We start from the raw sequence: 9,688 nt of genomic DNA on the forward strand, positions 1-9,688 counted from the left end.
CACCTGTTTTAACTCTCCTTTTCACAAAGGGCACAGCTGCAACACCAGAACAGGCCATTTTATTATGTAGTTATTATGTGGGCTCTTCACGGGATTCTGTTGTTCTGTTGATTCTTTTGACTGCTTTTGATGTAGATCATCTGCTACTAGAAACAGGAATCGCCCCAATTTTGCTTGCTGCACTGACAGACAATCTGTGATTTGATGTGCAAAATCATTCTTCACTGTCAGTGTCAACTATAAATGCAAATAGATGACCCATAATAAGCATATAAGGACTGTTCAACTCACTGCTCACTGTACAACTCTATGTTCAGAGGAAGATTTCCTTCATTTCTTCTGCTGGCTGCAAGACCTCCCACCAGGAAGGCGTCATCTACCTGAGCTGGCAAGGTAAAAAATGCTCCTGTATTGTTTTTGACACACTCCAGAAGCCGCATCAAAACACCTGGTTCAGCCGGCTGGAACAGGTAGGTGGGCAGATTTGCTTCCCACATACAGTAAAAGGCATATTGTGTATCTTGCTTTGAGGCCTCGCTGTCATCTTGGTGAGCTTGTCTGACATGATCGAGTATTTGTTTCCAGCAACATGCAGATAGGAGGAAGTCTCCAAGGCCATTAGAAGCCTTTAATCTCGAAAGATGTGGTCAACCCTAAACCATCTTCAACCCAAGATGTTTCGTTTTAAAGTATTTTCCACTGCATCTACAAAAAATGAGCTCCAGTTAAGTGGCAAACATGACAAAAACACGACTGTTTAGGAAGTAAGGCCAAGACACTATGACCATAATGCCATGCAGGATAGCCTTTATTTTGTTTAATGTATTGACATTGATATAAAGTACAACAGGGCTTATGAAGTCCTTTTTGTTCTTATATGGAACAAGCTGATATAAAAAATAAACAAACACACATAATTTTCTGTGTAGCTAATCATAAACAGAAAAGCTGAGTTAGGGTTTGATTACATGTGCAGGTAACCACCTAACCTTGCGGACAAATGCTTCTTATACTGTAGCTCACACTGTAGTCCTCATCCAGAATGGACACACTTTGCATTGGAAACTTTACACCAGTTTAGCATTACCACCCTTTTAAAAATGTTTTAGTTTTCCTTCTCTTCAAGGACTTTCTGCATTGGTCTTGACATTCTTATCAAAGATTTTGTTCTTTAGTTTTTTTCCATTCCTGTAGTTTGAGATACACCTTCTGTATCATCTATGTGCAAACACAAGTATCATATAAAATTCAGCTACAGGATGTGTTTTGAAAGCGAGCCAATGTATCAGTTTTATGCATGTGGAATTTTTGCAATGATATCTCCAGACCTACAGCACATAGAAAACTAAGACAATTATACAGCATATTGAACAATATACCTTTTATCTGTTTAATGTTTTTGAGCCATAAGATTAGTTTTACCATTTCAGTAACTATTTGTAGTTTGTGCATTGATAGTTTACAGATCCCAGCTGCCTTCAAACAGGGAGCTTTTCTCCAAACTAGGATAGGACACATCAGCCATATTTTGGAACAACACGCATATCATCAATTTATTGGAAGGGAAAAATAGGAATGGTTCTAATTTTGAATACAACCTGGTTTGCTGAGTAAATAGCTGAGCGTAAAAGGATATGCAAAGGCGATGAAGGTGACGCTAAACATAAAGTCGGAGGGAGCTGTTGTGTCATTGGAATATCGCCTTTATGGAAAATTCCTGTTTTGTTTTGTTTTTAACACCTATTTCATCTGCCTGCTCGGCTCTGGATTTACATTTGAATTCATTTACAACTACGTTTGTTTGACTAACAAATTCGAACATACATTTTCTGGCAGCCGTTTTCCTGAGCTCAACGTGATGCTGACAAGTTTCACAAGATGCACAGCACAGCACAGCACAGCGGCATTCCTGATACAAGCTTACGAGCTTAGCGGGCTTCCACAAGGCCTTGGGCCCGCTGGTGCAGACACGTCCTGAAATATAAACTCCACTGCCTGCGTTCAGGTTTCTCTTGAGCAGGAGTTCAGTCCTTGACCCCTGCACTGATCCCTCTCCTTGTATTTTTCATGCTGTAACATCGTGGACACGACCACAACAGAAAACTTGCCGGTGCTGCTGAGTATGATAATGACCTGCTTGTCAGTCCGTGGCTCACCTGTGTCGTGTGATATCACAGAAGAAAGGAGGCCATTCGCCTCATCCAGCTCGCTTGGTTACTAGTACCTCATGGATCCAAGGATCCTACCCAGCCCTTTCTTGAAAGAAGCCAGTGTATCAGCTTTGTTGACTTGTTCCAGCCCCCCACAATCCTTTGTGTAGAGGTACTCCTCCTGTGCACTTCCTCCCGATTTCCACTTGTGTCCTCTAGGTCATGTTTCACTGTTGATTCTGAAGAGTCTAGTCCAGTCCAGTCCACTTTGTCAGTGTGCTAGAGGATTTTGAATACTTCACTCAGTCTCCTCTGGCAGTGTTCTGTGTTGAAGAGATGAAAATAAATCACTTTTTAACGTTATAGAGAATTTAGTTGTTGTTTTGTTTATAGGCTTTAGTGAAGCTCAAGTTTAAATGCGTGTTTTAAGCCATCACCTGTGCTGCTTTCAGTGGTGTTTGATCTCTGTCTTTGGTTACTGTAGTAAAGGCATAGATTCGTTGACATGAGTTATAATGTTTATGCACTGTAGAAGTGCGTAATGGGTTCTGCTTTATTCAGTCTCTACAAAGAAGCGTGTGAATTGCGCTTTGCAGCATGTGGTCCCATAAACGATCAGAAATACGGACATTATGTAAGGCTACAAACGATTCAAGAATCTATTACCATACATAAAGGATGTTAGTTTAACCAACATTTTATTTAAAAGAATAATATGTATGGAAACGACAAAACATTATTCTAGGCAACAGCAACTTTCCTGTCGCTGGAAAAAAAACGGTAGGCTATGTTATCTGTTGAAGAGGGGTTAACTGTTCATTTATGATTTTTCGCTGATATATACGGTATATACAACTAAGGATCGGGTCGTACATGCCCATTACGTGCGTGAGGCGGTAGAGAAAATATATTTGTAAATCCTTCAATAACACTGTTTCGTACAGGGCATAGTGTTAGCGTATCAGAAATAAAGCTTGCGTACAGTATATGCTGGCTTTAAATCATAGTAACAGGTGATGACTGCACAAAGTAGTACAGCTCTCGTAAACTGGTTTCCGTGGGTGTTTGGGACTTTCTATAACCAAAAGGCCTCTTGAAGACCCCCCACTAACGCAAAGCGTTTCGAAACTCGTTTGGAGGAGAGCGCAAGTCTAAAATGTGCATAGAAGTGGTATGGCGCCGTTTCCGAGACGTTTCGTTGACAATAATTGTACAGTATTGTATTTCGTAACTGTTAACTGTGTAGCACAATTGGGTGCCAGTGCGAAACAAAGTAAAATTTAACTGCGGTTCTCGCCGTTACGAGGGGCGGCGTGAGAGGACGTCCAAACCAGCAACACCTGGGCACAAGATGGCGGGTTTTCCAAACCGCTGAGGATCGAGTAGGCCTGCATTTCTGTAAATCGCATACTTTTCATATGTGTTTTTTTCTTTTATTGTTGCCATTTAGAAATGTTCCTGTCGAGTACGTTGCATGTACGTTTTTTTCCCCATGTAAATCCGAACTAGCGTTGTTTTCGGTGCCGTTTTAAGGAACGATTTTTATGGAGAGAAGACCGTTTTTTTTTGTCTTCAAGGTAAGTCAGCGTTTCCACTTTTAATGCTCATTAATTTAATTAAAATTGGTGAAGCTCTTTTTGAACTAGATGTGTTGCTCGTATTGTGTCGTTTCGTTATCAAACGGGTATAGTTGTTACTTTTGTCAGCTTTTTTAATATTAGCATTGTGACTGTGGTAATGTAGTACACATTGATGGCGTGCTGTACTATTTTAAAATCAAATTCTAACTAAGCCTTGGATAAACTAGAACGTTTTTATTTTCAGGGAAGTTGTATATCCTTATTGTTTCAACACGTTAGCAACAACATTGCAAGGTATACGTTTTAGGTATTTTATTATTAGCTTAAATTCATGTTACAAATTATTGAAGAGTTGACATTAACGTTACCGTTATTGATTAGAAGTTTTTTCAAGTTCCTATACTGAGATGTGTTTGTGCCCAGACACAGGACACAGTGTAATGCGCTATACCACCATCTGATCAGTGATCAGTGGGAATGGAATATTGTTGGTTAAACGTTAATTTTCATGACGATAATGCCTTCCAAGTATACCACACTAATTATTGGAAACAAAAAGAAATAGACACGTGAAGTGGTATTACAACCATGGCTGTATTACATTTGTGGTAATATTATTCATTTTTCAGAGGAAACAAGTTTTTCTCTGGTGAGGGCATGATGAGTTGAGCATTAATTCAGTTGGCTTAATTTTCCCCCCTGTTTACTTTTGCCTCTCAGGGAGCAGGAAGTGTTGGGTGGCCCATCCCTGCAGTCTGCCACCACGGACAGATTCACCACAAAGAGAAGAGAAGTGTTTCCCCAAGCCCTTCTCAAACAGGTGAGACATGAAATATTCCATAACAGTGTGGAATAATGTATGTGGCCTTGAGGGGCCGGAAATTCATGAAGGTTATCTTGTTTTGTGGAAAAACAAAACTGCTAAGCTTTTATAATTTCAAAGCTCTTGCCTTACTGATTCTTCAGTCTGGTTGGTGACAAAAGAGAGAGGGGCTGTGTGACAGCTGTCAGACCGCTGTAGAGTTCGCACCAGTTAAGTGGGATTTCCTTGTTGGATCTCTTCAGATTTGCTAGATCTAGGAGATGCTTTCTTGATCCATATGCAGTGCCTCCAATAGCTATTCAGGTAGTCTCACCTTTCTGGTTCAGATTTTTCTTGTTGTCAATAAGATCACTGCACAAAAGCATACTTTATTCACCTCATACTTCAGGTCATTCAGATGTCCCCTTTGTTTAACATCAATGGAACTTTCTGCTGATACAAGATTTTCCATGCCTTAAAGTGCCATATATCCTATTGTTTTCTGCGATCTGTTCTCTGCTCATATACTGTCTGCTGCAGAGACTTCTTGAAATATCTCTGTTGACCATCTCCACTCTCATCACCCTCCACCTGAGACAAAATAAAATCAGTTTAACTCATCTGTGCAAATGATATTGGAAAAGAGAATCTGGCTCCCAGGGATATTTTAGTGTAATATTGTTTTTTTTTTGTTGTTGGTGGTTACACTGTAACTACCCAGCCCCAATATGTCAATGTAATCCTGATTTGTACCGAGATTTTTTAACAAAAAAATGTTCAATTACTGCGTTCACATTTGAAGCATGGACACAATGCAGGCAGGCTGTGTAGTGCTGACAGCACTGTAGTTTGTATTTAAATACTCTGTACGTAAGTAGTTAAAATTTTTACACGGTTATGCAGCAAAGTCTCAAACAGATCTGCTTCAGACTAGTTGTGCAATGCACATGATTTGCTTACAGGCATACAGGTAAAGGTAATTTATTGAGCAACTTTATCCACATTGTGACTTTAATGTACAGTATCTGAGGCACAGGCCCAGCACTTTGAATACATTTCACATAAAATGTAGGCACAAAAATAACATGCTGCTTCCACATATACTAAATATGACTTAAGCAAATGTCAAAAGACTACAAGAAAGTAAGAAATGCAAAATTATCTTGCATATATGGATCAAGGAAGGTTTCAATCAAAACCTGTGGCTGTCAGCAGTGATGGCCCTAGCCTCCTACTGGTTGGGGGGATGAGATGGGCTTGAAGGTATTTTGCTTTGTGGACTTGGTAGGGGGGAACTATACAGTCTGCAATGATGAATGTTTATCTGAAGTGAGGTTGCATTTTGGTTTAAATTGGGGTCATAGCCACATCTGGTTAATTAAGATGCATCGAACTCCCACAGTACTGCTGTTTCTTATGTCATATAATGCCTAGAAACAAAATGTAGACTCTCCATATAAATGTTTAACACTGATGATTTTTTTTGCACAGAAATTCTGAAGTTATCATTAAATTGAGTGTACACACAGGTTACAGGCTCGTGAAGGCTGGGAATTACCTGACTATTTAAAGTAGTTTTGACTACACAAATCTTAAAGAACTACCTTTGAGCTACTGAATTGGTTCACTGGATGGTTTCCAGCCTGCACGGGGAAGGTCTCATGGGTGTGATGGCACATTTCTTGCCTAATTTTCAGAATCTGCAATAGGTTACTTGCTTTAACAGGTAGTAAAAATGTCATTGCTCTCTGTAAAAAAATGTGTGTTAGCAGATGAAGACTACAAACTAATTTTATTCTTGCCCAGAGTTGAACAATTCATTTAATTCTGTCAGAATTAATATTAACTGTGTAGTCTAACTTTGAAACGTATATCCAAGATTAGTCATTTTATAATCTTCTGACTTGCTGAAGTTTTTAATTGTGGAAAATGCCAGTAATGACTAGGACTGTTTTAAATTTTGAGTTGCCTGGTATAGACATTTCTGCTACTGAAAAAGTCATTTGTTGCCATGACAAGTAAGCAAAATAATATGAGTAGCAAGTTTAAACCTTGTCCACTCCCCTCCTTTGTAAAATGAGCAGGAAACAGACATTTTACACTTCAATGCTGAGAAAAAGGAAAAAAGGTGTCCTTCACTTCTACACTGGTCCACTAATATGAACCTGTGGTTTCTCCCCCCCATGTCATTTCAGACGGTGGCAACGAACCAAGGACCCAGTTACCTGGAGGAACATGCCAGAGTCCCTCTTTGGAGCTTATTATTAAAATGTTTTGCCCTCATTCAAGTGTTATGGATGTGTTTTTTTTTCTGTGGTTGGTGTTGGAACCCACTGACCTCTAGTGTTAGCCCAGCTAAGTGTCAGCGGTCTTAGTTAATTAACCAAGCACGCTAATGAAAACGAAGGGAGATATTCCCCAGGGACTCTCTTGGGCCCGGTCACCTGGGGGGAGGTGCATTGCGGCCAGTTTGTGGCCAATAGCCACACCCCCAACCGTGAGGCCTCCACCCATTGCTACGAAAAGAAAATTCCCCTATCTCCATTCGTGATGTGGGTCAAGTAAGAGGTGCTGCTAAGCAATATCTAGCACACCCAACAAAGCCCTTAATCACAGAGCCTGCTGGCTGCCTAGAGTATGGCAGTAAGCTGGGGGGACAAGTTCCTCACCTGACACTTTTCTAGCCCTGGCTCCTCCAGTACACAAAGAGCAGCACAACCTGCAAACAACAAACACTCAACATCTAGAGCAAACGGCAGTTTATTGAATACAGAACAAAAGGAACGCAGAGCAACAGGATCGGAACACTCCCCAGGACACGTATGGATCCAGGTCCCATCAGCGCAGCCAGACTTGACAGCTACCTTCAGGGATCAGTGTCCTAGACAATACAACAAGAAAATTAACACTCCTTCACTTAATGATAAAGCATTTAACAGTTCAAACAAGTTTAAAATAGAATTGTTCTCTGAAATAAACCAACATTACTGAAAATGAACAGGTCTTACCTGAAACCATTTTAAAAAAGAGAAAAGCCTGAAAATACAAATCAGTCTTGCATTATTATATAAAGCACAATGTGTACAAATGAAAGGAGTGCACCTGTAGCTCTACCACTGACACTGAAAATTAAGGGATATACAAGTTTTGGTGCTGTTTCGACCAGCATGGTTTAAAAACTTAATTTCCATTAGTGAGATTAGTTCAATTAATTGCTTCAAAGGAGCACATCTGCCAGCTCAAACAATCTGAAATTTCAGTCATGCAAACCAAAACCCTGCTTCACATCCTGTAGTTATGATGTAATAGGAATGTGCTAGTGATAAAACACAATCATGCATTCGCTAAATTTCAAAATTTAGCAAGAAATTGATCTAGTTGACAAAACAATGGAAACACCTGAGGGACACCAAGAATATTGTAAGCAAGGGCATCCACACAAGTGCAGCTTGTGCATTAAGCAAATGACATCCCGGCATGCTTTAAGGATCATGTATAAAACCACCAGACATACCTGGTTGTCTATATTTACAGCTAGCATGGCTACAAAAGGTGACCTCCATGAGTGTGAAAACAGGGTGACAGATCTACTTGCTGATGTTTCACAAGCAACAATGCCTTAAGGTGATGCCAGCATGAAGCCTTGTGGGAAAGGCATCTTTAACCAAGGGCACAAGCTCATACTCCAAAATCCCTGTGTTAATTTGAATTGCACGGCAAAACACGCGAGCAATTGCACATCAAAGGCTGATGTCACGTTTTTAACTGGGGGTGCAGGCAGCCACTTTCATCCAAAATGGTCCACTGAAAACTCCACAGAGCAGTATAACATAAGTTCCAGTGCACAGACTTTTCATCACATCCGGCAATGGATGTCTACAAGTCTAGTGATGCAAAGAACAGAACACATGTGATAGGTCAGATGAATCCATCCTTCAGCATTTTCTTGACAAAAAGAGTGCACATATGGCTCCAGCCTAATGAACTCTTCTACACGCCTGAGTGCTCCGTTCCAACAGTGAAGGTTTCTGGTGGTTCTGTGAAGTGGGGCACATTTTCAATGGCAAAGGCAAGGTCAATGCTAATCACAGCATAAGTGATCACCTTTTCCATGCTTCAGCATTCATTTCCTGTTGGGAGGGATGCCTTACAGGATGGCAATGTCCCCATCCACAGATTAGACACGGACACCCAATGGTTTCATGAGCATCACTACAATGTCATCTTTATGTCATGGCCTTCTCAGTCACCAGATCTGAACACAATCATTAGGGATATCTCTGGACACCCAAGATAGCATTTTCTACCTCCTTCAACCAAGCGTGAGTTGATCTGACTTGCTTGTGGAAAAACAGTGCCACACACCTCCGGCAGGTTTACAACTATAGGTAGATCCTATGCTACATCACATACAGCCCTTACAGACCACACATTTTGCCCCAGCTCTCTTCTTTACTGGCTTTACATTGGTGTTTCCAGTTTTTTGTCCACTACCTTGTATATATTTTAAAGCAAACAAATCACCCTGACAACACTTACCAGAGTGAATCTCGCTGGAGAGACGCTTCAACAACAGGCAGGACTTGGCAGAACCGGACTTACACTCGTCATGTGTACATAACCAAGTACTGTCTCTCTTCGTCTAAAGGACAAGACAAAAAATGTAATTAAATGCCATTTAATTTGAAAGCCTTAGAAAAAATGTTTCAAAAGCTATTTTCCCCCCCCACAGTTCAAATTCACAGTTCACACTATTGCTGTGCATTACTGAAGAACTGTACTTTTTCTTCAGTTCTCCCTACAGAATGTTTCAATAAAGAACTACTCATAAAAATATCAATGTGACTTCATATGCATGTTTATGAAGCAGTGTCACAAAGTGACATTTGTCAGGTGAGAAGAGAAACAATGAGACACAGGCAAGTCATGGACATGAGTCCATACAAATTCAGTTTGCTACAATGAAGTCCAAGATATAGGATTTAATCATAGCTGTCTTTAACACATCTATAACCTTGCACTAGTACGTCTGACATTAGGCCCCTTTACAACTGAACTTAATATATCAGAGTTCTACTCATTTGAGAATAAAGTTTACAATGTTTAGATAAGATCACTTTATTGGCCATATACAATTTCTTGCATTAGGAATTTGT

General features: G+C 40.2%; 1 long non-coding RNA gene across 1 annotated transcript; it reads left to right on the forward strand.

Moving 5' to 3' along the window:
* Positions 1-2,663: 2,663 nt before the first annotated feature.
* LOC148817642 (uncharacterized) lies at positions 2,664-6,820 on the forward strand. The gene is made up of 2 exons (XR_016094593.1): positions 2,664-4,550; positions 6,728-6,820. It is a non-coding gene; the product is annotated as an uncharacterized LOC148817642 (long non-coding RNA).
* The last annotated feature ends 2,868 nt before the right edge of the window (positions 6,821-9,688 follow it).

The sequence above is a fragment of the Atractosteus spatula genome, chromosome 20 (assembly GCF_055471065.1).
Source record: "Atractosteus spatula isolate fAtrSpa1 chromosome 20, fAtrSpa1.hap1, whole genome shotgun sequence".
In the NCBI taxonomy this organism is placed as follows: domain Eukaryota; kingdom Metazoa; phylum Chordata; class Actinopteri; order Semionotiformes; family Lepisosteidae; genus Atractosteus; species Atractosteus spatula.